We start from the raw sequence: 26,277 nt of genomic DNA, 5'->3' as shown, positions 1-26,277 counted from the left end.
TGCTGCCTCCTACCGAAGTCTTCTGACGTGTTTTTCATCTCTGGAGAAAAGCCACACTGGAATTTTCCACACCTCTGATGAAGCATCATCTAATCTTAGCACGTGCTTCTGAGTGAATTACCCGTCAAACCCCCCTCCACCATATTTAACTCCCATCCTGCCTCAGACCTACCCTAGCTGTCATTTCTGCTGGGACACTCTCTCTGATCCGAAAACACCCATGGGATTGGGATAGGTACCCTGGCCCAAGATTTCGTAGTACTCAGTAATTCTCATAGTATGTATCATGGTTGGGTTTCATTATTTTTGTGTGTGTGGAAGTATGCCTCAATGATATCAGTCTTTGCTCATTCGTCAAACTCCCATATGAGTGCTGGGCTCAAAGTAAAACATCTGTGGAATGTGTACATGACCGATCTTGAGGGTTATGTTCCTAAGATATTCAGTCATTAAATCTGAACATTGAGAGTTCTGTGTCTACTGAAATGCTGAGTACTGGGCCTTGCTGAGGGGTCACCTACTGCTGATGTCACACATCTCAGGAGGAATCTGTGCTTGGATTCTGCCCTCATTGACTCATTCCTGGGAGGTCCCCCACTTCAGGCCAACTTGTGAGATCATACTGGCTATTCTTCCCTGGGTCCTTGGTTGACCAGGTCACTCTCAGCCTTTAAAGCCTCTGGTGGCTTGAACTTGGCTTTGAACCAAGCTCCGACAGCGACTGACCTTCGAATCTGTGTGCAATCTGATCTTGACCTGCATTTCAGTATTTATTATTCTTCACAGAGTTGTTTGTCCTTTTTCGCGGTCTTGAGGCTTTTGTCTGTATTGTTTATTCCAACTAGAAGCACCCACACCCATACCTTTCTGTGTATCAAACTTCCACCCATCTCAAGAGCTACCTGGTTTCTCTCTATAATAGTCCTGTACCACCACTGTTAGGACTCTTTCAGACAGTGATCTCCAGTTGGCTTAAGATAAAAACAAAAGACTGGGATGTAGCTCGGTCATAGAGCTCTTGCCAAACATCCATAAAGCCCTGGGTCTGAACCCCAGTACCCCATAAATTAGATATGGTGATGTAAACCTGTAACCCCAGCACTTCAGAGGCAAACGAAGGAAGACCAGGAGTTCATGGTCAACTTGACTATATAAAAGGTACTATATGTGTGACTCTCAGTCATGTGCCCCCGCCCCTGCCAAGGTTGAAATTCCCTTTCTGTTTCTTCCAATAGCAGTATCCTGATCATCTGCTGGGAAATCACTCTTTCATGAAGTCTGTGGGTCTAGACCCACAGGTTTCAGGAGTGGAAGGTTTGGCTGCCTATGGGAAAGCCTTCTCTCTGTTCTTTTCTTCTGCAGCAACTGTGTTGATTTTGTTGTGGTTTTGTTTTCTCTCCCTTCCCCCATTCTTCATGATGCCCTACCCTTATGTATTTGCAATTTATATTTGACAATGAGGTATTGAAGAAAGGGTGGAAAGCAAAGATTTTTTTTCTAAGATCTTGTGGTTCAAAGAATTAACTTTTGTCCTCATTGCTAAAGGTAGTAGGATGTTGTAGGGAATAAAAAAAGGGGGGGGTCCCGGGGAGCCCTGGAGAAAAGTGGAGAAGGAAAAGGGGCCCATGTCCCGCCAGAGTTCCTGTGCTCTGAGCAGGCGGACGCAGGCAGAGCTGCCAGTGCTTTCTACATGCTCCGGGTGAGCATCTAAGGCTGACCCCACTCGGAGGGGGGAGTGGGGGGTGGAGAAGGGGCAGCCTCTGACCGGTGACCCTGGAGCTACCTTGCTAAAGCCTGGAATTGTAGGAGAGAGGGAATAGGGAAAGAAGTTCCCAACACTGACCAGAGTGTGTAGTGCGTCTTCGTGGAGCAGAGACTCTCTATGGTTTAAGAGCTTTATTATAGAAATGCAGGGGAAAGAGAGAGAGAGAGAGAGAGAGAGAGAGAGAGAGAGAGAGAGAGAGAGAGAGAGAGGAGAGAAGAGAGGAGAAGACAAAGAGAAAGGGAAGAGGAGAGAGAAGTGAGAGAAGTGAGAGGTAAACAAAAAGAGTAAGAGAGTGAGTGAGGTGGAGGCTGAGCACCCCTTTTTATGGTCTTCACTGTTGCTAGGTAACTGGGGAGGAGTTTAGCCTGAAGGTCAGAAGCTTGGGCCATTGCTTACATGACTATTGACCATGCTTTTCTTGTCGGGGCTGTGGGGCCAGAGTTCCAGGAGCATGAGGGAATGCCTACCGTGTCATGTAGGTGAATTATGACCATCAGGGTTCAGACCTCAGCTCGACTGGAGACCAACCTGCAATTCCCCACAGGATGTCTACCACACACTTGAGTCATGGAGATCTATTCAGATGCATTTTCCTAGCTCTAAGTTAATGATTATTTTGTAAATGGTCTATGTGTATGGCCTATCTATATGTCTCTTGTATGTGTAAAATGCAGTTTATTGTGCAAATGTATAACTTGGCTGAATGGTTTTCTTTTTATATGGATTTTCTGCTTAAGATTAGATCTATCATGGAGGGAGCAGTTCATGCTGAAGTACGTGTTTGTTGAAAGGACAACTTTGTGGACTCTTTGGCTCCTTTCACCATGCAGGTCCTGGGGATTGAACTTGGGTCATTAGGCCTGATAGCAAGCTTTGACATGCTAAGCCATCCTGCCTCATTTTTAATTAGGTAGAGAAACTAATTCTTACTGAATTTTAATTCATCATATGTTAATTCAGAGACATAATATCATATTCAGAAACCATTTCAATCTTCTTGCTGTCAAATGAGGACTGTTCTTGTGTGAACACTTCGTGTCCTCAAAATGTCACTTTTCTTTTAATAGGGGCCCTATAGAGATAGAGCTCTCAACTTCTCGTTCTGGGATAATCCGGATGGGTAAGAGGATGTTTTCCCCCTCTGTATTCAAGAGCCATGTATTTTCCACAAGATTGGCTGAAAGTGGTGGGTTTGTGGTATGATCTAAGTGTTTGGGAGAAAACAGTTGCCCTACTGCTGAAGAGCTGCTATTAACTGCTCTGAATGGCTCCACGCTTGCTGTCTCTCCAATTGCTGGAATGCTCGTCTCGGCCTGGATTGTAAAGCATCAGAATCATTGTTTCCATCAAGAAAGGGTTTCTTCTACTTTCTGTGGGCGTAGAGACCCTTGCATTTTATATGCAGTGAGCTGTGGCTGCTGCTCTGTTGTTCTTGCTTTTCAGGTGTCTGGTGCTGTGGGAAGGTAGATTTCCATGCAGGGATAGGAACGGATTGATCTACTCTTAACAACTACTGTCACTACCAATTTGCTGCATAATAAATGCTCTGGAATGAGGAGTTTTCAAACCACAGACATGTATTATCTCACATGGTCTATGTGGAGCTAGGAGGGACTTTCCCTAGGTGGTCCTGACTCATCTCTTATGAGGTTAGGCCAAGCTGCAGTCTCCTGTGATGGTTAATCTTGATTGTCTACAAATTGGAATCAACTAAAGAACTCACAGATGAGCACGTATGTAAAGTATTTTCTTGACTGGATTTTTTTTTTTCTTTCAAGGCAGGGTCTCACTATGGTCTATCATGTGTAGAGCAGGGTAGCCTCATACTCCCAACCATCTGCCTGCTTTTGCCTACTGGGCACTGGGGTTACAGGTGTGTGCCACTATGACTGGCTTTTGATTGCATCATTTGTGGTGGGAAGATGCACCCTAATCCTGGGCCACACCTTCTGGTAGCAGCTCACATAAAAGTGCCTGGGAGGAGAGAGCTCTTGCTCTTGCCTGTTTGCCCACAGTCTTGATTGCAAGATCATCTATCTTGTTCCTGAGGTGTTTGGTTTTTGGTATTATTAGAGTCCATTGGGTGGGGGGTGTAGAATTCTAACAAAGTCTGAAGATTGGCTGAGTTTATTGGTATATCCAGCCTCATGTACCAAACAACTACCGGATTCTTGGCCTTTTGATCAGGATGGTCCACTGTTGGGCTAACCAGACCATAGCCAGTAAGCCATTCTAATAAATCCCATATATGGGATTCATTAGAGATATGTATATGTACACATAGTATCTATCTATCTATCTATCTATCTATCTATCTATCTATCTATCTATCTATCTATCTATCTATTGCATATCAGTTCTCTTCCTCTAGAAAGGCTGATTAGTACATCACCTTAAGGTTCCATGTTGTGGGGCTAAGCTGGGATCACCAAGATAGGTCACTCACATAGGGGTTACCTGGGGGTCAAGTCTATAGCTATGTACACCCCTGTTTGAAGGTCCTCAAGCAGTTGGTTTCCATGAGTGTGTGAGGAAAAGAGAGCTAGAAGCTGCAATGCCTTTAAGAGCAGGGTCCCAGCTCTCGTTGCTGCCATACTGTTCGTTAGGAGTGAGTCAGTAGGTGTCCCTCATGCTTCTGAGAAGGGCAATAAGCTCCAGGTCTTGAATCATTTGTGAACCTTTGTAAGTCCTCACGAGGCTGTTGGTATTTCCCCCCTTTGTGGTTTATCTTCAACAAACAATCACACAAACTGCAACAACAAAACAAAGTCAAAGGTGGACTCAGGGGTCAGTAAGTGGACAGACGAATATCATGGCCATTCATACAGAATTCCAGCCTTCCAACCTAACCAAATAGGTACTCTCTAAAACTTTAAAGGAGTAGAAGTTGGGTCCAAGAGCTGGATTTCTTCCAACTCAAATAAAACAAAAAACAACAACTTCTTTGTTTTATTTTGTGCTTATGAGTGTTTTGCTTGCACATATGTGTGCACCATATGCAAGCAGTGGCCACAGAAGCCAGAAGATCACATTGTATCCCATAGAACTGCAGTAGGTTACAAGCCTTCACGCGGGTGCTAGGAACTGAACCCAGGTCCTTTGCAAGAAGAGCAAGTGCTCATTACAGGTGAGCCATCTCTTCTTCCAGCTTTTTGAGGAATACTGTCTTCTGTGGTCTTTGTGAAGATGAGGTTAGCCAGGAGGTAACTCTTGCCAGGGTTTGCTCGGGTGGGATACCAGTAAAGCACCCATGCCAACAGGGATAGAACTGTTCAGTTGTAGCCACTCAGACTAATAGGTCAGAATGCAGGCTGCAGATGGTACAACCTCAGGAAGAAACTGGCTGGTTCTCTTCTACTGCTGGTTGGCAAACACCAGTCACAGATGGTGGTGGGAAGGCTATGAGCAGACCCTAGTGCCAGGATCAAGCAAGTCCCGAAGCCACCTGCTAAAATCACCCTCAACACCACTGCCGAGTGGCAGAACCCTTGAGTGGAATTCTATGCTTTGATCTCTAAAACAGAGACCAAGGTGGCTCTGGTCCTGCTGTGGCTCTAAGAGCAAAACACAAGGAAGGACGTGCTTGGTACCAGATGGAGAGGTTGTGGGAACAGCGATGACTGTCAGGCCACAGACAGATGCATCATGCAGTAAAGACAGATGGTGAGAGAGGGCCCCAATCTATGATGGCGTTCTGCCTTTTCAGCACCCTCCCTCCCTGTGAGCCCTTCACACACAGCCTCTGCCAGAGCTTCTGACTTCCAAAGCATTTTTATTTAGAAATCAAACACAAGGTAAGTGCTCTGAGGTTGGATGTCCCTCTGGCTGAGAGCACTTCATCTCTGTTCAATTTTCTCAGCAGATTTCTGATACACTAATGATTGAGAGACACACTGGAGTGACCCAATCCACGAAACTGGAACGTTGGAAAGAAGAGGGCCAATATGGATGTAAAGTCAAGAGTGCAGGGTCTTTTTTTTTTTCTTAGTACATTCTTGCCTCTGAGACAACAGAACATGGGCTGAGTTCATGGGAACACAGAGAATACATGGATTTATTCGAGATATAAATTGGTAGGAAGTATAAATTCCTAAGAAACATATTGGCTCTGCTAATCCTCTCTTTAAAGGGACCCACCTTTAAAGGATTCTGCACTGGACCCTCTACATTAAGCTGAGAGGTGTGTGTTCATAAATCTCTTTAGTTCACTGTACTGTGTTAGACCTCTCTTGCCAAGTACCCAGAATTGTCCACCCAAATGGCCCTGAGCCCATTTCCAAGGCCTATATGGGCTTTTCCCAATATACTCATTAGTGTGTATGCACACATAAGTACGCCGATGTACCGTGGCTCATGTGTGGAGGCCAGAGGACAGCTTTCAGCCATCAAATTTCACCTATCACCCTGGGTCCTCGCAGGTGCTTTCTATAAGCTGCGCTATCTTGCTGGCTCTATCCCTGCACTTTCGAAGTGCTTGTTACATGACTATTTTAGAGTGGAAAAGAAGCTTGGATAGGTGAGCCTGATTGTCCTTAGAGTGGCAGCTCCTTTGCAGTGTGGGCCTGGCCCGATGTACTAGTTACTTTAACTATTGCTGAACCAAAATACTTGCCAAAGGAAGGGTTTGTTCTGACTCACAGAGGATAAAATCCATTATGGTTGGGAGTGACAGTGGCCCTACCAGCTTGAGTCAACTGGCCATCTTGCACCCACAGTTTGGAAGCAAGCAGAGAGCAAGCTGGTGCTAGTCTGTTACCTTCTGTATGTAGTCTAGGGACCCACCTATGAAGTGGTGCCACCCACTTTTAGGTTAGCTCTTCCATCTCAATTAGCCCAATTTAGAGCAATGTGCACAGACTTGCCCAGAGACTTGCCCCTAGGTGCTTCCAGAGCCCCATTAGGTTGATAATCAATGTTAATGCTCGCAAGGGGCTGTGAGATGTGGTGTGGAAAAGGCTTCTTTATGTTTTCTCTCTTTAACCTGTCTAGTTCCAGCAGAGGACTCTGTTAACAGAATTTTAAATCCCAACCTGACCATCTGCGCTTACCAATTATATTTGTTAAGAAAAAATGGTAAGCTTTTTAAAAATTGTCATAGGATGTTAGCTTGTTTTATGTATGTATAAATATACATATATATGTATAATACATATATATGTGTGTATATATACACACATATATATACACATATATATGTATTTTATATATATACATTTGATAGAAGTGCTTTCACACCTAGCTTCCTTACAGCCTCTACAAATATTTGAATTTGTTCGGGTTTCCCATTTAACACCAAATCAAGTCCAATTACTGTGGCTTGGTAGTCAAAGCCTTTCACTATCTGGCTCCTTTCTGATCTTGCCCCCCACCCCCACCCCAGATGGGGGAATCTATTTACTGAGCCATCCAACCTGCAGCCTGGCTCAGCTCACATGCTTTTTATCATTGCTCTGGTTTAGATTATTTTCTCTGAAAAGCTTCCATTTCTGCCTTTAATTTATATGGGCCATCCTAGTATTTTACCACCCAGCTCAAGCTTCAGAGCTGCCTCTCTTCCCTCTGGATTTTTCTAACAGCTTTTGTCTGAACCAATTTGTGGCTCTCAGAGTGTGCAGTGGTGTGTGGACATTTTTCTTATTATGCACAAGGTGTGCAATAAGATAAGGAGTCATCAATATTCAACCATTTTCAAACTAGGAGAGGGGACTTTAAAAAAAAAGTAGCTAAAGAATGAAAAGAACACAGTTAGGCAGGTGCTAAAGGAAGACATCCTGAGCGTTGTCAATGAACCTCCGAGAAGCCATTGGGGAAAAAGTCCCACCAAAGAGACCATTTGTCTAGTAGGAGAGAGGTCTTTTGAAACTGTTGGGAGAGCAGCAGATTGTGTGGGCAAACGCAGTATTGTAGCAGGGAAATAAGGGATGAGAAGGTGGGGACCACAATACACTTTAATTTTCTCAAGACGTGGGATTCTCAGGACAGGGCAGCTCGAGTGGATAGAACCGGCAGGGTAGTTGTGTTCTGTTCAAATAACAGGGGATAATGAGTGTGTTCTGGGGATAAAGGGGCTAAAAAATTGATAATGGGGGTGGGGGTGGGGGTGGGGGAGCTGACTGAGTCTGGGCCTGGCTGAGGTCCAGTGCACAAGGGCAGGAGTTAACCTTGAGAAAGAGTAAGGCTACTTTTTGTGTTGGGCAAGGGAGACTAGGGGAAGATGAAGGAAAGCTACAGGGCAGGCATAATAATGAGTGAAGGGACTTAAATGTGAGGGGGGAATGGGAAAGGCTAGGAAAGCCCAGTTTCTGAAGCCAGTACAGATAAGCACCACAGTTTCCATTCCTTCCTTTTAGATTTATTGAATGCTCTATACCCTACCTGTGCTAAACATTACTGGGCCCTATGGTCTGTAAAGATACAAGTTCTCGGGTTTGTTAGGTTAGCACTCGTTTGAGATTTCGTTCTTCATCTTTGTGGAAGACTTTAAGTAGAACGCACAAATGAATTAGAAAGGTCCTTTGTTGGACCAGATAAACTGGGTTGGAGCTTAAAGCACCCGTGACGATATCATCGCCGTTTGAAATAAAAACGGAAGAGAGTCCGAAATGGGAGAAAGCTACACTAAAGGAGGAGACCGAAGTGAGTAAAGTGAGGCTGTAAGTCTTCAGGCTGGCAGATGGGACCTCCCTGTTCACTTCAGAGAGCAGTGAAAACGCACGGACAGCTCTTCGGTTTAAGCACTATTTAGTTCAGCTTCTCCGCTAAGTGTCTCTACGGCGGCCGAAGAGGACCAAACTTTGCCCAAACCACGTCATCTAAAGTACCTCTGCAACTGCCCAGGTAGCAAACTGACATCGGGTCAGCAACACCTTCGCCCGCAATTTATTGATGATAGGCGGGGAGAATTAGCTCTACTCTTTTGCAATTGGTCACAGGAGAATGCGAGTCCCGCCTTCTGCGCTGCCACCGTTGATTGGTTTTTTGGAACTGTCATTCGAGGACTCTCCGCCCCCTCATCATAGCTCCTCCCCTTAATATGGCCCCTCCTCTTGGTGACCCCGCCTTCTACACCGAATCTAACAGGCTGACGGAGCTGCCATTCGAAGAGCCTCCGTCCCGCCCTCTCCTCCCCGGCATGGCCTCGCCCCTTACCGTGGCTGGGATCTCGCGGGAAGAGCCGCGGGCACGGCGGCGGCTCGGCTCCCCAGTAGCGCGCCGAGCGGGCGGGCTCTCCTCACACGAGCGCTTCCTCGCCGAGAGGCTGGAGCTGCGGCAGCGCAGGCCTGGGCCGCCGTGTCTCTGCCGCTCGCTTCAGTTTTCCTCAGGGCTCTGGGGGCCGCTCGTCCGCCGACGCGCCTCAGGTGAGGGAGCTCGTCGTGTCGTGGCTGAGGGGCGGCCGTGGCAAGTGGGCTCGCGACGGGGGCGGCTCCCGGGGATGCGCGGCGTTCCGAGTGCGGGGATCTTGGGTGACGCGGCGGGGGCTGGGGTCTCGGGGCTTCTTTGGCTTTGGAGTGGGGGTGGGTGGCTGCCCAGGCGGTCCCGGGTCTCTAGGGTCGCGGGAGCGCGTCCTGTGTCCTGCCTGAGAGCCCGGGTGCTGGCATAGCGCGGTTCTGGGACTTGGAGACCATTTCTGGCGATCCCGTGCAGTTGAGGGGCTTGGGATACAGTTTAGCCTTGTCCGGAGGGCACGGGGAGACCTATGAGCGGAGAGGGGTCCGCTTGGCATTCCTGGGGTAAAGCAGGAGGATGTCAGGGTTCCAGAGACTTGGGTTTGTTTAAGGTCGCCATGGGGTGATAAGACGATGCCCGTGTCCCTCCCGGGAAGGAACGGACTGGGTGGGTGTGGGTGGGGGCGGGAAGCGTGCATGGGGAGACCAACATTTGTATTGGGGTTTCTGCTTCGCCCAGAGGGGGGCGGTAACTGTGCGTGATGGTCCCCATTCTTTTTCGGGGCGACAAGGAGGGTGATTTTGCCGTGTGGGCGCGGCTCAGCGGTCTCTGGGTCTCCAGGGGTGCCAGACCCGGTTTCAGGAGCCACCCCATGGCACTGCTTGTGGCTTTCGGTATCTGACGGTCTCGATCTGGTCTCTCTCTCTTTCTCGATGAGATTTAACTCAGTGCTTCTTCGTTGGACGCTTGATCGGGGCAGTTGCCTAGTTGGAGACACAGTGGGCTTGTTCTGCAGTTTTCTTTTCTTTGCCCCAGGATACCTTTGGGGACGCGCTGGTGTCGCCGGAGCTCTGATCTCCGGAGGAGAGGAGAGGAGCGATACCAGACTTGAGCATGTTGTCTGGAATACCTGACTGTTGAGTGAGGGTTTAGATCTGAGGGTAGGGCGGCTGTGCGATTTGGGCTTTCTGTTTTAGGTAGTGTTTGATGGTCTTGCATGGTTAAATCTGTCCTGAATTTGCCTGGGTGTTAGGTAGTGCCAAGAAGCATCCTTTCTAAAGGTTTTGTGGAAGAGGGGTAATTAAAAACAAAAGTGTAGCATATTATGTATGTATGTCTCAAGTCCAGATTTCTACAAAAGCGTCATTGGCAACCTGTTAATGATGCCCTATTGAGCTTCTTTAGAGAATTCTGGTACATCAGTTTTTACCGTGGTTTGAATCTTACAGAGTTCTTGAAGACTCTGCCAGACTTAGGTGGAACTTAAAATGACTTATAGGTATCTGCCTGTGAGTGGTTTAAAAACGTGTGTCAGAATGTCTGTACATTTGCCTGAGAATTCTCCTGGTTAGGCAGTCTAATGTCACTTTAGTCTAAGGAAACATTGCTGAGGTGCTTGTAAACAGAAAATATGATATAAGCAGGCAAATTGAAGTATCTTTGCTTTGTCAGTCTTTTTCTTGTCAGTTTTTTTTAAAGATAATTTCTTCTGTCTTTTTAATTAGAAAGATTGGGGACAAGTTACTAAAGCTTTGAATTTTGCAATCATGTAAAAACAAACAAAGGAATGTACTGCAGTGCTAATTTGGGCTTTGGGGCTGGGTATTAGGTTAGTTTTCATTTTCTCACACCTAAGTATGGGATCATCTTTTATGATCATCAAAACTGATCAATTGAGCAAATATTTGGTTGAAACCAAAGCCCAAAAACTCAGTTTGAAAGACAAATGACAAAGTAGCCAAATTTCAGAAGCTTCAATCTCAATCTCTCTCTCTCTCTCTCCTCTCTCCCTCTCTTCCAGACCCTCTCTCTTCTCTCTCTCTCCCTCTCTCCCTCCATCCCTACCTCCCAAGGCTTTCAAACTTCAAAATAAGCATAGACTAACCCATCAGCAAAGGCAGGATCATCTGTTAGGCGTCATGATGCTATGATTGCAGTAATGCCTCCTATGTCAAGAAGGAAGCAACAGATAAATAAAACCATGATGACATTTCAGTGCTGATGAGGAAAACAGTGTCCTTGGGAATCAGCATTTCTTTTCCTTAAATAATCCCGAGTTATGATTAACATCTGTTGAGATAACCGGAAGCTGAGCTCTATACCTGCAAAATTATTTTTTCAAAAATTAAATTCTGATCAGTAGAGTTTGAACATTAATTAAATGTTGCCTCTTTGAAAAATGTTTTTTGTGATGTAAGCATGAAGAAAATCTGTAGAAACACAAATGGAACTTAACCATGTTTGCAGGTGTACTTAGGAGGGGAATGGATGGTAGAGAGCTGTCTGACTTTAAACTTTAATAGTCCTTGAATTCATTTCAGTGAGCAATGTTGCTCGAAAGAACATTAGATAAATCCAGAAATAAAAACATTTTCTACACTGCAAGCTTGTGAACTATACAGTATTTGCAGGCCTTTGTCAGTGTTGCTACATTTGCCTGTTTGTACTAATGAAAAACAAAAGTCTTTCCATTACCTAAACAATATGGGAGGTACATGGACAAGTGAGGTGGGGAGCACAACATGATAAAAAATGTACAGCTAAATGTTAAACACTTGAAAGATACTGGGTATTTGATTATATAGAAAGTATTTGTGTGTGTGTGCCTGCACACTGACCAGAAAGATTTTTTTATTCTTTGGTCAAACATAGGCACATTTAATGGATGTGTTTTTCTTGTGAGGCATATGAACCATAAACATAGTTTTATAGTTTCATTATTACAATGCTGCAAATGAGAGTACCAGAGTGGGTTTTGTATTATCACTCACAATTCCAGAACCATAATGTTATATACTAAAGCAGTTTCTAGAAAGGGAATTATGAGGCATGCGTGCTAGCATCACTGTACTGCTAATAGTGTGACCTTTGATAATTCTTGGTCTCTCAGGGCCTTGGTTTTCCATGTGTAAGTATATATATAAATAATAGATGCAAGAAAAGCCTTGTCAATACTTTGTACAAACCTCAGTTCCAGAGATTGTACTACATTGGTTTTTCTGTTGCAGACTCTACAATATGACATATACAAAAGCAAAGAGAATGAGTGGCTCATTCTCAGGATATAACTAGTTCTATATTATACATATACATATATATATATCCATTATATATGATTTCAGAAACTTCTTTATAGAGATAGGAAGTATTTAATTCTAGAATACACATTCATGAAGGTAAGTGCTTTTCTTTGGATCATTTAGTTTTGCATATTACAATGGTCTTATTTTTAGCATCTTTGTTTTTTGTATCTGATCCCTTACTGTGTGACAGAATACCCATACAATAATGCTAGGTTCTTTTTCAATTCTGTGGTAGAATGGGTGCACTCTCTAGTCAATGGCCCTAGGCTTGCCCCTTGATTTCCATCCTTATACTGCTTTCGATGTGGATCTGTTCATTGTGCCTTACTTAATACCCATTGTTCTTTAGCTCCAGGATTTAGTCCTAACTGTCATTACAAGGCCTTTCATCATCCCTTTGACTCATCTGCATTTTTCTCTACCGTAAACCTCAAGCTCCAGTTGCACTAATGAGAGCTGCTTACTGAATGAACCATCCTGTTTCCGTCACTCAGCCTGCAGTTAGATTCTTTCCACTGCTTAGCATGCCTTTTCTACTGCTGTAAAAACTACTGATTTTTCATTCTGCTTCACACTGTGCATTTTAGATCCTTTCTGGCTCTTCTTCCCTCTCCCTGGGTTATTCTCTCAAGTATTTTTGTTCATTCCTTCTGTAAGTTTATTTTTTACTGTAATTGTATCTTTTTCTAAATTCAAGGACAGTTTTTTTCATCCCTCTTTCTTGTTTACACAGAGGTGGCTCTCTTCTTACATGTTTGAAATCTAGAAGCCAGGTGCAGTGTCTTCATAATGTCCAAGATTAATTAACCTCATATGTCTGGCCTGTCCTGCTTTCCTAAACTCAGCTTCTTCTAGATGATCTTTTCATGCCTCATCCACAGACTGATATTAGAACTGTAGTTCTAAGCCTCAAATTAAGAAGTGAGACTGCCAGTACAATAGGAGTTAAGTTATACAGTAAAATTGACAGGAAAGTCCTGTAGAATTTTGAGGCAAGTACTATTCCTTAGCTCTTAGGTGGGATGCCAGCTTTCCAGTTCTGGACATAGGTGATTGATAGGTGTTGTACCTTGACTGCTTCTTACATGGAAAACAGTGTTTGCTAATGTGTGTGTGTGTGTGTGTTTACATTGGCTTCATAGTTGTTTTCAATTCGTTGCCTTTCATTTTCAAAGCAAATTATGACATTAACATGCTCTCAGATATTACCTCCCAAGAAGCAGGCAGTGAGTGTGCGTAGAGGTCTGATTTATACCATGTTTTATGCTTTTTCATACTACTATACTGCTTCCTGAATTAGGTTGCTTATTTGATGTTTTTAATTACTGATAGGTATTTTACTCACTTTATAAATGGAGAAGTAGGTTATAAAGTTTGTCTATTTGGTACCCCCCCCCCCAATACCTCAAAAGGAGAATTTGTGATACTTTGGCTTTAAAGACTAGCCATAAAGCTTTAGCATATGAGGATATTTCATATGCAGTAGTGGTTGAATAGCTTCCTCAGAATCACAGAACCTATCTGTAAGATATTTTCTGCTGGGTTGGCGGGATGGCTCAGCAGATAAGAGTACTGACTGCTTTTCCAAAGGTCTTGAGTTCAAATTCCAGCAACCACATTGGTGGCTCACAACCACCCGTAATGAGATCTGACACCCTCTTCTGGTGTATCTGAAGTCAGCTACAGTGTACTTATGTATAATAATAAATACATCTTTGAGCTGGAGCAAGTGGAGTTGACCAGAGCGAGCAGAGGTACTAAAATCAGTTCCCAACAACCACATGAAGGCTCACAACCATCTGTACAACTACAGAGTACTCACATACATATAATAAATTAATAAATCTTTAAAAAAATAAATATTTTCTGCCAAACTAGTTGTGAACACTGATGTAAACCTATTATTTGAGCTGGGAATGGTGGCAAATACCGACGAGCCTTCACTGAGAAGGCTGAGACAGGATTTTGAATTTGAAGTCACCCTGAGCTAAATAATAAATAAATGAGACTTGGTCTCAAAGAACAAACCCCTCGTATTTTAAAGGACTACTAGAGACCTGATTTTTTCCTTCCAAGAAAAGTGATGCTGAGGATTTTAGAGTCTTAAGGACATGACTCAGAGAAAATCCTGAACTTGGATCATGTCATGTGGGCCTCCTCAGTGCCTTTACTCATCTACTTCCCTGATCTTGTTTTTTTTTTTCCCCTTCCTTTTTTTCCTTAAAAAAATTATTAGTATCAGGCTACCAATAATCTTTTATGTGCCTTGATATGTGCCAACTCTATGTCAACTAAGAGGGCTACAAAGAAGGCATAAAACCTAATCACTTTCCTGAAGGGACACAGTGTGGAGGTATTTGAATAAAGTTATCTTCCAGTCCAGCATTTAACTTTCCCATTGCTACTACCCTTTAACACAGTTCCTTATGTTGTGGTAATACCCAACCATAAATTTATTTTCATTGCTTCTTCATAGCTATAATTTTGCTACTGGTATGACTTGTAATGTAAAGATCTGATATGCTAGATATCTGATATGCAACCTCAACCACAGATTGAGAACTGGTCTTCTGGTTCTTAGCCCAGGAATGATTTTTAGTGGTTAGCTTAATGAATTTTTATACATGTAACCACTAATCCAGTAAAGATACAGAATATATATGATATAATAAAACTTCTTCATTTTCTGTCCTAGTTAGTACTTTCCGAAGGTAATTTGCCTACCTCATCACCATTAATCTAGATTGTGTTTGCTGTTTGCTCTTGAACTTCATTTTTTTTAAAAAAGCAAGTTTTTTTTAAATGATTTTCTTTATTCAACCTAGTGTCTGTAAGATTCATTCTTTTTGTTTGTTTGTTTGATTTGTTGTTTGTTTTTGTTTTTTCATGACAGGGTTTCTCTGTGTAACCCTGGTTGTCCCTGAACTCACTTTGTAGAGTAGGCTGACCTCAAGTTTTTGTGTGACACAGCTTCATTCATTTTTCTTTAAATTAGCAATAGTTTATTTTTTGTCCATTACTATATATTATTTCATTGCATGTGGACATATATACCTATTCTGTTGTTGGATATTTGGGCTATTGACAGTTCTTAGCTCTTAAAAACACAGCTACTAATAAAAGTTTTGTACATGTTTTAGTGGACATATTGATTCATTCCTTGGCTAGAATCAGTAGTACTTTCATTTCAATATATTTGACACATAAGCACATATAGAGTATACATAGAAGATTCTGAGCTGCAAAAGCTTTATATAGATCTCTAGACTGACAATGAGGTATTTGTAGCAGGTCACGTCTCTGCATGATCTCCAGAGTCCAGATGGTGCTCTACCTAGAAGAAGGCATGTCTCTTCAGGCCTTTGTCTTTTGCTTCCTTCTCAGTCCCTCCCGGCTGATTTACAGGGTAGAGAAAAGATGCTCATATTTCCATTGGAGCTTCTAGAAAGATGCCAGTCCCTATGCTGCGAGAATTGAGTATTGGGTTTGTTTGTTTGTTTTTTAATTGTAATCTGATAAACAAAAGATTTTACTTTGTATTTTTTATTATAATGAAATTGAGCATGATAAACAGATTTTTTAAAAAGAACAATTAAATGTTAAAATATTTATAAGAAAGATTCTAAAAAGACTTCCTCAAGTACTATTTTAGAGGATATTTTAAACTAGGAAGCTTGTTATGTGGACCCCAACTCATATGAGTTGGCTGGCCTCCAACTCATAGATCTGTCTATGTTGTGTACCACCACTCCTGACCCATTTTCCCCTTAAATGGAGAAAAGTTTTGAATGGTTATCACAAAAACCATAACATTTCAAAGACCTAAGTCTCAGATGCAGTCATTGTTATCTCAAGTTTTTGTGTGTCCTTCTACCGATAGTAGATGTTCATGTGTATTCATCCATTTCTCAGCATGCTCAGGGAGTAGTCTATAAATAGTCTTGTATATGAAGTGGTCTAGTGCCCATTTTCAATATTCTTTAGGTTACTTATATTAGCTCCTTATACAATGTAAAAGCTATACAAATAGGTGTCAGATTCTATTTTTAGGGAATAATGTTTAGAAAAAAATCCATATATGTTCAGTGTAGGATTTTTCCCTCTAATATTTCCAACCCTGGGTTAGTTGAATCCTCAGTGTGAAACCAGTAAATATGGAAGACTAACTATGTATGTAATGTATGTGTGTACAAATGTGTATGTACATATAAATATGTATTATATAATGTATGTGTCTGCATATGGGTAAAGTCTGAACATGCATATATATGTCAGAATATGAGATGAATTTTAGAGAACATTCATTTAAAATACTGTCTGCTTTAGATGTGGTATAGTATATCATATTGCATACCAAAAATTAGAAAGGGTCTAAAAATGATTAGTATCTGGCTAGTGGCCCAGAAGGAAGAAAAGCAGAGTCTGGAAGCATTGGGCAGTAATTTTCTATGAGACAAGTGGCCATAGCTCTTTTTATTATTAGATCAATTCTTTGACAGTAGCGCTTCTGTTTATAGTACTGATTCAGTACTTCTGTTATTTAAAGGAAAGCTGTGGGTCCATGTTGTGCCCTGTGGCTGGGGTGTGGGGCATTTTTTTAAAATTACACAGTCGATACCTAAAAGAAATTATTTAAAGTACAAAAGCTATTTGGTGGTATTCAGAAGAACATCTAGGGGGAAACTTTATCTTTCTTTGCTTGCAGTTAAAGAGTTTTAGCAGAATTTTCATGATATTTTTGGTTAACAGTGAGAGATTGAGGTAGAAAAGTTGCAAATAAAAGTCATCATTTTTCTAAACTTACTTGGCTAATTAAAAAGCTAACCAGCCTTGGGATTAACATTTTAAAGTATGTATTTCATAAGATTCTATGCTAATAATATAGAAGTAATTTATATCATACATCAAAGATCTTTTTAAGCTTGACTTAAATGTGATTGCTGAATAAGTGGCTTGAGCAATAAGAGTCAGATGGGGAATGGAGAGATGGCTTAGCAATTACGAAGGCTTGCAAAGGGCCCAGATTCAGTTCCCAGGACCCATGTCAGATGGCTTACAACTAACTCCAGCTTCAGAAAATATGACACCCTTTCATGAACACTTCGACTTCGACACACATGCATATACTCCAGCAGGCGCACACACGTACCCAGAAATATATAATAACAGAAATAATAAAATATACCTTTAAAAAAGTTGTACAGAAATTGTATATTTTGTACAAAAATTTAGATTCTGCAGCGTTTTAATAGTTTAGGGAGAAGATACTTGCTTTGTCAGTAAGCTTTTAGAAAGTCTTCTATTTCTAAAAATAAAATTTGGGGATGACTTTATTTACTGAAAACTGTCTAGTTATGTCACTCAGGATCAGTAGGGATAATATCAGATGTCCTGTTCAAGATGGATTATAAAGTAAAAGGGCCACTTAAAGAATTTATTCCTAATAGAGATATATAATATTTATTAGAGGTAGAAAATGCTCACTGTTTTTTAATGTTCAGTATTTTTTTGGTCATTGTTTTTGTTTTTTGAGACAGGGGTTCTCTGTGTAGCCCTGGCTGTCCTGGAGCTCTGTAGACCATGCTAGTCTGGAACTCAGAGAACCACCTGCCTCTGCCTCCCAAATGCAGATTAAAGGTGTGTTCTATTTTGAAATTTTATTTTATTTTTTTGTAAAATTGAATAGTGTAGAGAATTACTTTTACCATATACCCATCTTGGTATCCCCTAATGCTAGCACCTTATATAATTGTGCATTTATCAAAACCAATAAATGCAGGCTGAGTTTTGAACAACTTTTGGTGGGAACACCTGTTACATATGAAGCATGTTAGCTTCTGAAGTATGTACAGTGTTGGAAAACAAGTTCTTTACATGTAATATTACTAACAAACTGGTAAGCTTAGTGTTGTGACCTCGTAGTGTTTTTCCAAGTTCTTTTTGGGACTGCAATATAGACCACAAATAAAAGCTATGTTCACATAACTTTATTGTTTTGTTCATTTGGTTTGTTTATTTTTTGATTGATTGATATCCCAAGGCTGGTAGTCTTTCTCTGTGTAGCCTTGACTGTCCCAGAACTTACTCTAGACCAGGCTGGCCTCAAACTCAGAGATATACCTGCCTTTGCCTCCCAAGTGCTGGGATTAAAAGTGTGTACCACCACCTCCTGGTCAACTTTATTGTTAAGTACACATAATTTTAACTTCTAAGGTCAGCCAGTGACTTTGAGGGTAGACCCTTAAGTTATCTTTATTATCTCAGAACCCTGTTGCTTATTATTTTATTCCCAGCACTTTAATAGTGTCTAATAGATAGCAGATGCTACATGTTGTATTAGTGAGTACATCAGTGACTGACTGAAGCCATATGGATACACCCAGGATCTAAGATAGAAGAATTGAATGATGATTACAGTTTCTCCATCTCTGCATTAAGTTTATTTCTTCTCTGTTTTGTCTCAATTATACAATGTTTGCCAAAACTAGAAACTTGTTTTGTTTGTTGTCTTAGGGTTTCTATTGCTACCATGAAACACCTCAACCAAAAAGCAAGTTGGGGATGAAATTGTTGATTTAGTTTACACTTCCACATTGCTGTTTATCACCAAAGGAAGTTAGAACTGGAACTCAAGCAAGACAGGAGCCTGAAAGCAGGAACTGATGCAGAGGCCATGGAGGAGTGCTGCTTACTGACTTGCTTCATATCGCCTACTCAGCTTGCTTTCTTCTAGAACTTAGTACTGCTAGCCCAGGGATGACGCCACCCACAGTGGGTTAGGCACTTCCCAGTTGATAACTAATTGAAAATGCCTTACAGCTGGATCTTATAGAGGAAATTCCTCACGACTCTTTGATGACTCTTAACTTGTGTCAGGTGGATATACAAAACCATCCAGTTATTACACTTGGCTTCTGAGACTTACCTAAAACGATTGATAAGAGTGTTAGTTTCACCAGGCAGTGGTGGTACATGCCTTGAATTTCAGCACTTGGAAGGCAGAAGCAGGTGAATCTTTGAGTTCAGCCTGGTCTATAAAGCGAGTTTTAGGTGGTCAAGGCTACACAAAGAAACCCTGTCTCCAAAAAACAAAAAAATAGTTTAGTTTCTGAGGCCGGAGAGATGGCTCAGCAGTTAAAAGCACTGGCTGTTCTTTTCTGAGGTCCTGAATTCAATTCTCAGTACCCACATTGTGGCTTACAACCATCTATAACTGTAGCCTCCTGTAATTCTCATAGAATCTAATGCCTCTTTTTGGCGTGCAGATGCACATGCAGACAAAATACCCATATACATAAAATACATAAGCAAAAGAATACTATTTTCTGAGAATCAAGGCATTCCTTGTCAAATTGAACTATAACAATGATAGGGAAGTGGAAAATATTTCAAAGCAGAATTAGAAGCAGTAATTTACATTTGTTTATGTTGCATATGATGAATATAAATGCGGTCAATGAAATGAAGTACCACTGTTTATATTTGGAGTCCACCTGCTTTTTTTTAAATAGCTTCACTGAGGTATAGTTGACTTATAATAAACTGCACCCACTTAAAACATACACTCTAATAAATTTTTGAAACCTTTGTATTCAGGATTGTAAATAAACTTACCATCTCCAGAAATGTCTAAATGTAATCTTTTTGTCATGCCTCTTCACATACCCATATTCCACTACCTCAAACCATTGGCCTGCCATCTGTCACTACGTTGTTTTGCATTTTCTGAAGTTTTATATGTATGTAGTCAGTCAGATACTATGTGATGTGGGAAGGAGAGGTCTGGCTTATTTCACTTGACATAATCTTTTAGATTCTTTTCTGCTGTCCATCTCAGTGATTTATTTCTACTGTTATTGATGTTAGTCTCACTGGTGCACTGTCTGGCACATTGCAATCCAGGCTGGGCCCACAATCTCCTTATAGCAGCTCAAGTGCTGAAATTATAAGGGTATGTCTTAGGGTTTCTTTTGCTGTGTGTGATGAAACACCAGAGCAACTTGAGGAAAAAGTGGTTTATTTCATCTTACAGTTTGTAAATCCATCATGAAGGAAAGACAGAGCAGGAATTCAGGCATGGTAGGAGCTAATGCAGAGAGAGGCTATGGAGAGATGCTGATTGCTGGCTTGCTCAGCCTGCTTTTTTATAGCACTCAGGACTACCAGCCTGGGAGTGCCATTGCCCACAGTCAGCTGGGCCTTCCCATATCAATTATCAATTTAGAAAATGCACCACAGATTTGACCAAAGGCTAGTTTGGTAGAAGCATTTTTTTCAATTGAGGTTCCCTCTTCTAAAATTATTCTAGCTTTTGTCAACTTGACATAAAACTAACCAACACAAGTGCATCATCATGCTTGTCAATTTATTATTTTTAAATTCTTTAGTACTAGAGCTTCATGGTACATATACACCAATATTTGTGTATCATTTATTTGTTGACTTTGGAATTCTTTAAAATTTTATTTATAAATATAGCCACTGTGAACAGTAGTGTATCAATCTAATATAAAGTTTTCTTCTTTTTTTTTTTTTAAGATAAATACTTAGGAGTAGTAATGACTGGGGTCCAAGGTAGTACATTCATGTTTTAATTTTGTGGAGGAGTAGCATTATTATAAAAGGCCAATTTTCTTAATACTGCAGAGATAGCTTGTAAATTAATAAGAGTGTAAAGAAAAAGCCAACAGAAAAATGGTAGAAACCATAAACATGCACTTCATGTCAAAAGAAATACAAATGATGTTAAGCATAGAAAAAATTTCCTTGGAGGCTAAAGATATTTTAGGAAAACATTTGTCTCTCTGTCTCTGTCTGTCTATATCTCTCTCCCTCCCCCCTTGCTTAAATTCGTGTGCACATGTGTGTGCCTGCCTGTCTCTCTGCTGGAGAGTGTGTGCGTGTGTGCGTCTGTCTGTCTGTCTATGTATATACAGGTTAGAGACCAGCTTGTAGACACTGGCTATCTCCTCTTACCTTATGGATTCCAGGGGTTGAAATCAGGTCATGAGGTTTGGTGGCAAACACCTTTATCCACTGTGTCATATTACCAGCTGAAAACTTAAAAAACCTTAAAGTAGTGTTCCATGTTCAGACCGCAAGATAAGAATGCTTCGGTTTGTACATTTTTTTTTCACTTGAAATGTAATCTGTAATGTCAAGTTTTAAAAAACTATTTTGTGATTCAGTTTCCTTGCCAATAAAATGAAACAATAATATTTCCTTGAAGGAATGTAATGATAATTAGATGAGTTAATATACATGAAGCCCTCACAGTAATCCTTGACACACATATGTCTTCTTTGAAAAAAATTATTTTGAACCAGGAGTGGTGGCACATGTCTGTCATCCCAGCATCAGGCAACTGACACAGAATCGTGATTTGGATGTTGTTCTTGGCTACAGAATGAGATCTGGTCTCAAAGAGCACAAACCAAACTAAGAAAACAAAATAGCTAATTACTGTTATCAAAGTACAGATTTAAACAGGGGCATTTTCACTTACCAGATTAAGCAGTAATGGCAAGGATATGTACAATCCCTCTTCTGTACTGTGGGCAGGAATGGAAGCATGTGCAATTTCTTTGGAAGATGAGTTGACTTACTGAAATGATAAATGGTCATGCTTTTTAATTCGGTCATTTAAAAAGATTTCTTTTGTTCATTATAGCATTAATTATATTATCAAAAGCTATAAATGACTCTTAATATGATCTAGCTAAAAAATAATGGCACAGCTACACAATGAGGTGTCATATAGCCATAAAAAGAAAGACAAGGAGCATTAATGCCTGGGCTCATCCTCAAACATTTTTTTTTTTTTAAGACAGTATGTACCCCGACCATCTTGGACCTCACTGTGTAGACCAAACTGACCTTGAATTCAAAGAACTATGATGGCTTTGACCTCCTGATGTACCACTATGCCTGGCTCTACTCTTTAGACATGTTACTGAGTGGGGAGGGAAAAAATGCTGTGTAAATGTTTATGACATGCCAGTATAATTATAAGAAAATTAATTGTATATGTGTGAGTGTACATAAACATGTACACAGTAAAACACATTTATTATTTAGTATGCATTGACTTCTTTAAAAATATGAGTAAAAAGGAGACTAATTCTAGAGGGACCAAAGAAAAAGGACTGGAAGATTGAAAGTCTGGGATGCTACACTGGCTTGTGTTTATATTTAAATTGCTACAGTGGCTCTGTGTTTCTCTTTAAATCTTGCCCCCCCCCCCTTTTAATGGTTTTAAACCTTTATTAAAGAAAGGCAGGGGGAAGAAAGAAAATAAAGAGAGAGAGAGAGAGAGAGAGAGAGAGAGAGAGAGAGAGAGAGACTGGCCATGGCCAAGAGGAGAGGAGGAGGAAGGGAAAGAGAGAAAGAGAGTTAGAGAGTAAGAAAGGTGAAGTCCTAGAGAGAGAGAGAGAGAGGTAAAAGCTTAGAGAGTAAGAAAGCAAGGAGAGAGGAGAGAGCGTGAGGAAAGTAAAAGCTTAAGAGCAAATCTTGCCGTTTTTTGAAGCATTTACAGATCCTTAGAAAGTTGATACCTTGATACAGACAAGTCCTACTTATCCCTCTGGTGGTAACATTTTATATCATTCTAGTACAGTACAAAAACTATGACACATGATGCAGTGTGCATACTTTTCTCAAATTACATCGGTGTTTACATATATTCACTGTGTGTTTATATGTTATACACCTCCAAAATCAAATTTTATCACATCAGTTTTACAATCGCTAACATAGTCAACATACACAACTGTCTTCTCACCACAAAAAAAAAATCTCTGAGTCATCCTGTAATAGTCATATTTGTCATCCTAACCTCAAGCCTTAAAAAGCATATAGTTTTCTTTTTAATTGTATTATTATTATTTTAAGTATATAGATGTTTTGCCTAAAGGTATGTCTGTTCACCATGTGCATGTCTGATGCCTATAGAGGCCAGAAAAGGGCACTGGATCTCTTAAAATTGGAGTTGCAGATGGTTGTAAGCTGCCATATAAATGCTGGGAATCATACCTAGGTCCTCTGGAAGAACAGTGATAAGTTGATACAGTCACCAGAATTTGTTAACAGAGTCAGAAAGAAGGCTCCAAAGAATGAGGGACAGCAAGAAGTTAAGTATAATATGGAAGTCTTGATTTGACTGCCTGAAGGATAGAGTTTGCTGTGGTGGGTAAAACTGAAGGAAAAGATTTTGGAGGAGAGAAGTTTTGGACAAAGTAATTTCAGAATATCTATTAGGTATCTAACTGAAAAAAACAAAAAACAAAAAACAAATTGCAGATGCCTGTATCTTAAAACAAAAGAGATGGACTAGAGATTTAAGTTTGGAAATTGAAAGAGATTAGATGAGATAGCTTCACAGAAAAAGGGTAGAAAGCTGAGGTCCCAAGACTGAGATTTGAGTCACTACAGAGTTTAAAAGTTGGGTAGTAAGGAGCCAGAAACGTAAACTTAGGAGCTGATTGAAGAGAAAAAACTAGCAGGACATTGTCCTGGAAACCAGATAGAGAAGAAAGTATTCCAAAGAGGGAGGACGAAACCTTGTCTAATACTGTTGGCAGTTAAAGAGGAGGACTAGTAATTATCATCATTTTTGGCAATATGGAGTTAGAATTCTAGTAAGAACAGCTCTGATGATGTGGCAGTGGTAGTAGGAGATCTGAATGGAAAGGATCAAAAGAAAGGGGGAGAAGTTAGAAATAAGCAGGAAGCACCTGAGGCATTAGTTGAAGAAATGGTAGTAAAGAGAATGAGAGGTTGGGAAAATATTTGTTTGTTTCTTAGATGCAAAACTGACATTTTTGTAGGGGCTGAGAAAGGGAAATTTTATGGGGGTGGGAATAGGTGGTGAATGAGAATGGAATGTGTGACTAGGAGACTGGGCTGTCTCTGACTCAACAGCTGATGCAGTAATGAGAGAGCTGAGAATATTTGGGCACAGATGTACTTAGATATGTTTGGGAGCTTATGGAAGTTTGTATTGCTTCTTTATTTCTCAGTAAAATGGGAAATAGAGTCAGCATATGAAAGAGGAAGGAATGGGAGATTAAAGAACAAAGGGTATAAAGTAGCCGTGTAGGAGAGGGATAGGAAATAAAAAGGTATACTTGTTAGGCATCATTACAGAGTCACTTGAGATTTCTGGTCCTGAATTTAAAGAGAAAGTATAAAGGAGGAGAAAACTTGCTGAGGTTTTGTGCCAGTCAGAGAAATAATAAATGGTTGAATAAGAACTTAACCTCAGGTAAGAGTGGGATTGAGAAGACAACAAAAGAGAAGGAGAGAAGTAGTGGTGGTAGACTAAGCAGGTGTGGTGGCACAAACCTACAGTCTCAGCAGTTAGGAGGATGTGGCAGGAGAACTACAAATTTGAGTTCATTCTGGACTATATAGTGTGTCAGTAAGCCAAGATGAGTAAGTAAATTTAGGGAGTGAACTGATAAAGCGTGGTGTTAGAATGTATATATAGTTATGTTCATTAAATATGTATATATATTTATTGAATATATAGCTACATTCATTAAAATTAACACATTTTAAGCTTTGACCATGGCATAAGTGGCTAAAATAACAATGGAATTAAAATTAACTCAAATTAAGCTTTGAGTGTGGATACTAATGGATACAATAAAATTAGAATAGGATCATGGGAAGAGAGACTGTCAAGTAATACAAAGCCAGGATTTGGGGAGGAATCAAGGATAATGGTAGAATGAGCAAGCAGCTGTAGCCTTGAAGAAGTAAGTGGAGCATTTGAGAGGTAATTGGAACAACAATAGTCTGGTGGCAGTAGACTCCAAGCTGAATGTTTTCAGGGAGGATGGGGGACAAAAATGTGTGGAATGGACACAGGATACTTGTCCTACCTCTGTGGTAAGAGGAGCCAGGAGAGTAAACATAGCACACAAAGAAGCAATAATAAAAGAGAACCATGTAACAGACAAATGACATATATGGATGGAGGCATAGACAGTAGGAAGAGTTGATGCTGATAGCAAAACTAATGCAATTTGGAATTAGGGCTTTTTCCTTTCTGTTTGATGTCTTTGCAGGTCTTCTCTCTTTTAGAATCATATACAACTTAGAAGCATTTGACCATCTAGAATTTTATCTTTAAAAAAATGAGTGCCAGCTGGTGTAGTAGTAGCACATTCCTTTAGTTCCAGCACTCAGGAAGCAGATCTTTGTGAGTTTGAGGCCAGCCTGGTTTACACAGTGAATTCCTGGACAGCCAGAACTACATAGTGAGACTTCTATGTCAAAACAAAACAATGCCATTCCCAAGGTTAGCAGAATATAATTTAATTTTCCCAGGACTAATTGTGAACGTTAATAAGGATTGCTGTTGTAACTGCCCAGTTATTTCCTCCATTCAGTTTGTAACTTTGGGCATTCAGCATAGAATAATGACAGGTCTCCCTCCCAAGCTTGTCTCCTTCCAAGTCTGTCAGAATATCTAAATCAGAGAATAATAACAGCTGTAAAAAATAAGCAGAGAACTGTTCCATTTCTTTTCCAAAGTTTGTTCTATAATTTTAATCCCTGCCTTTATTAATAGTATCTTTAATTTTTTTTTACATTTGAGAGAACATTTTGCTTCACAGATGCCCTTTATATATGTCAGTTAATATTTGTTCCAGTTATGACTGTTTGAACATTAAATGTAAAAAGAACTCAATTCAGGTAGCCTTACACAATAAGGAGACCAACCAGTTTTGCACAGCTAGAAGTAGAGACAAAGTAGGTGTCTTAGTTAGGGTTTTACTGCTGTGAACAGACACCATGACCAAGGCAAGTCTTATAAAAACAACATTTAATTGGGATTGGCTTACAGGTTCAGAGGTTCAGTCCATTATCATCAAGGTGGGAGCATGGCAGTATCCAGGCAGGCATGGTGCAGGCAGAGCTGAGAATTCTAGTCTTCATCCAAAGGCTGCTAGTGGAAGACTGACTTCTAGGCACCTAGGGTGAGAGTGTTAAGCCCACACCCACAGTAACACACCTACTCCAACCAGGTCACACTTC

General features: G+C 40.8%; 1 protein-coding gene and 1 non-coding gene across 4 annotated transcripts in view; both read left to right on the top strand.

Moving 5' to 3' along the window:
• The first annotated feature begins 8,998 nt into the window (after positions 1–8,998).
• Positions 8,999–26,277, top strand: part of Glce (glucuronyl C5-epimerase) — a 65,366-nt gene continuing 48,087 nt past the window's right edge. For all 3 annotated transcript variants that reach the window (NR_160774.1, NM_001368304.1, NM_033320.5), the window contains exon 1: positions 8,999–9,123. The gene's annotated coding sequence lies outside the window, so the exon portion shown is untranslated. The remainder of the gene's footprint in view (positions 9,124–26,277) is intronic.
• Positions 9,014–9,090, top strand: Mir5133 (microRNA 5133). Its single transcript, NR_039595.1, has one exon. It is a non-coding gene; the product is annotated as a microRNA 5133 (primary transcript).

This window comes from Mus musculus, chromosome 9 (assembly GCF_000001635.26).
Source record: "Mus musculus strain C57BL/6J chromosome 9, GRCm38.p6 C57BL/6J".
Lineage (NCBI taxonomy): Eukaryota > Metazoa > Chordata > Mammalia > Rodentia > Muridae > Mus > Mus musculus.
Note: the sequence above shows the minus strand (reverse complement) of the source record. Positions and strands in the feature narration are given on the sequence as shown.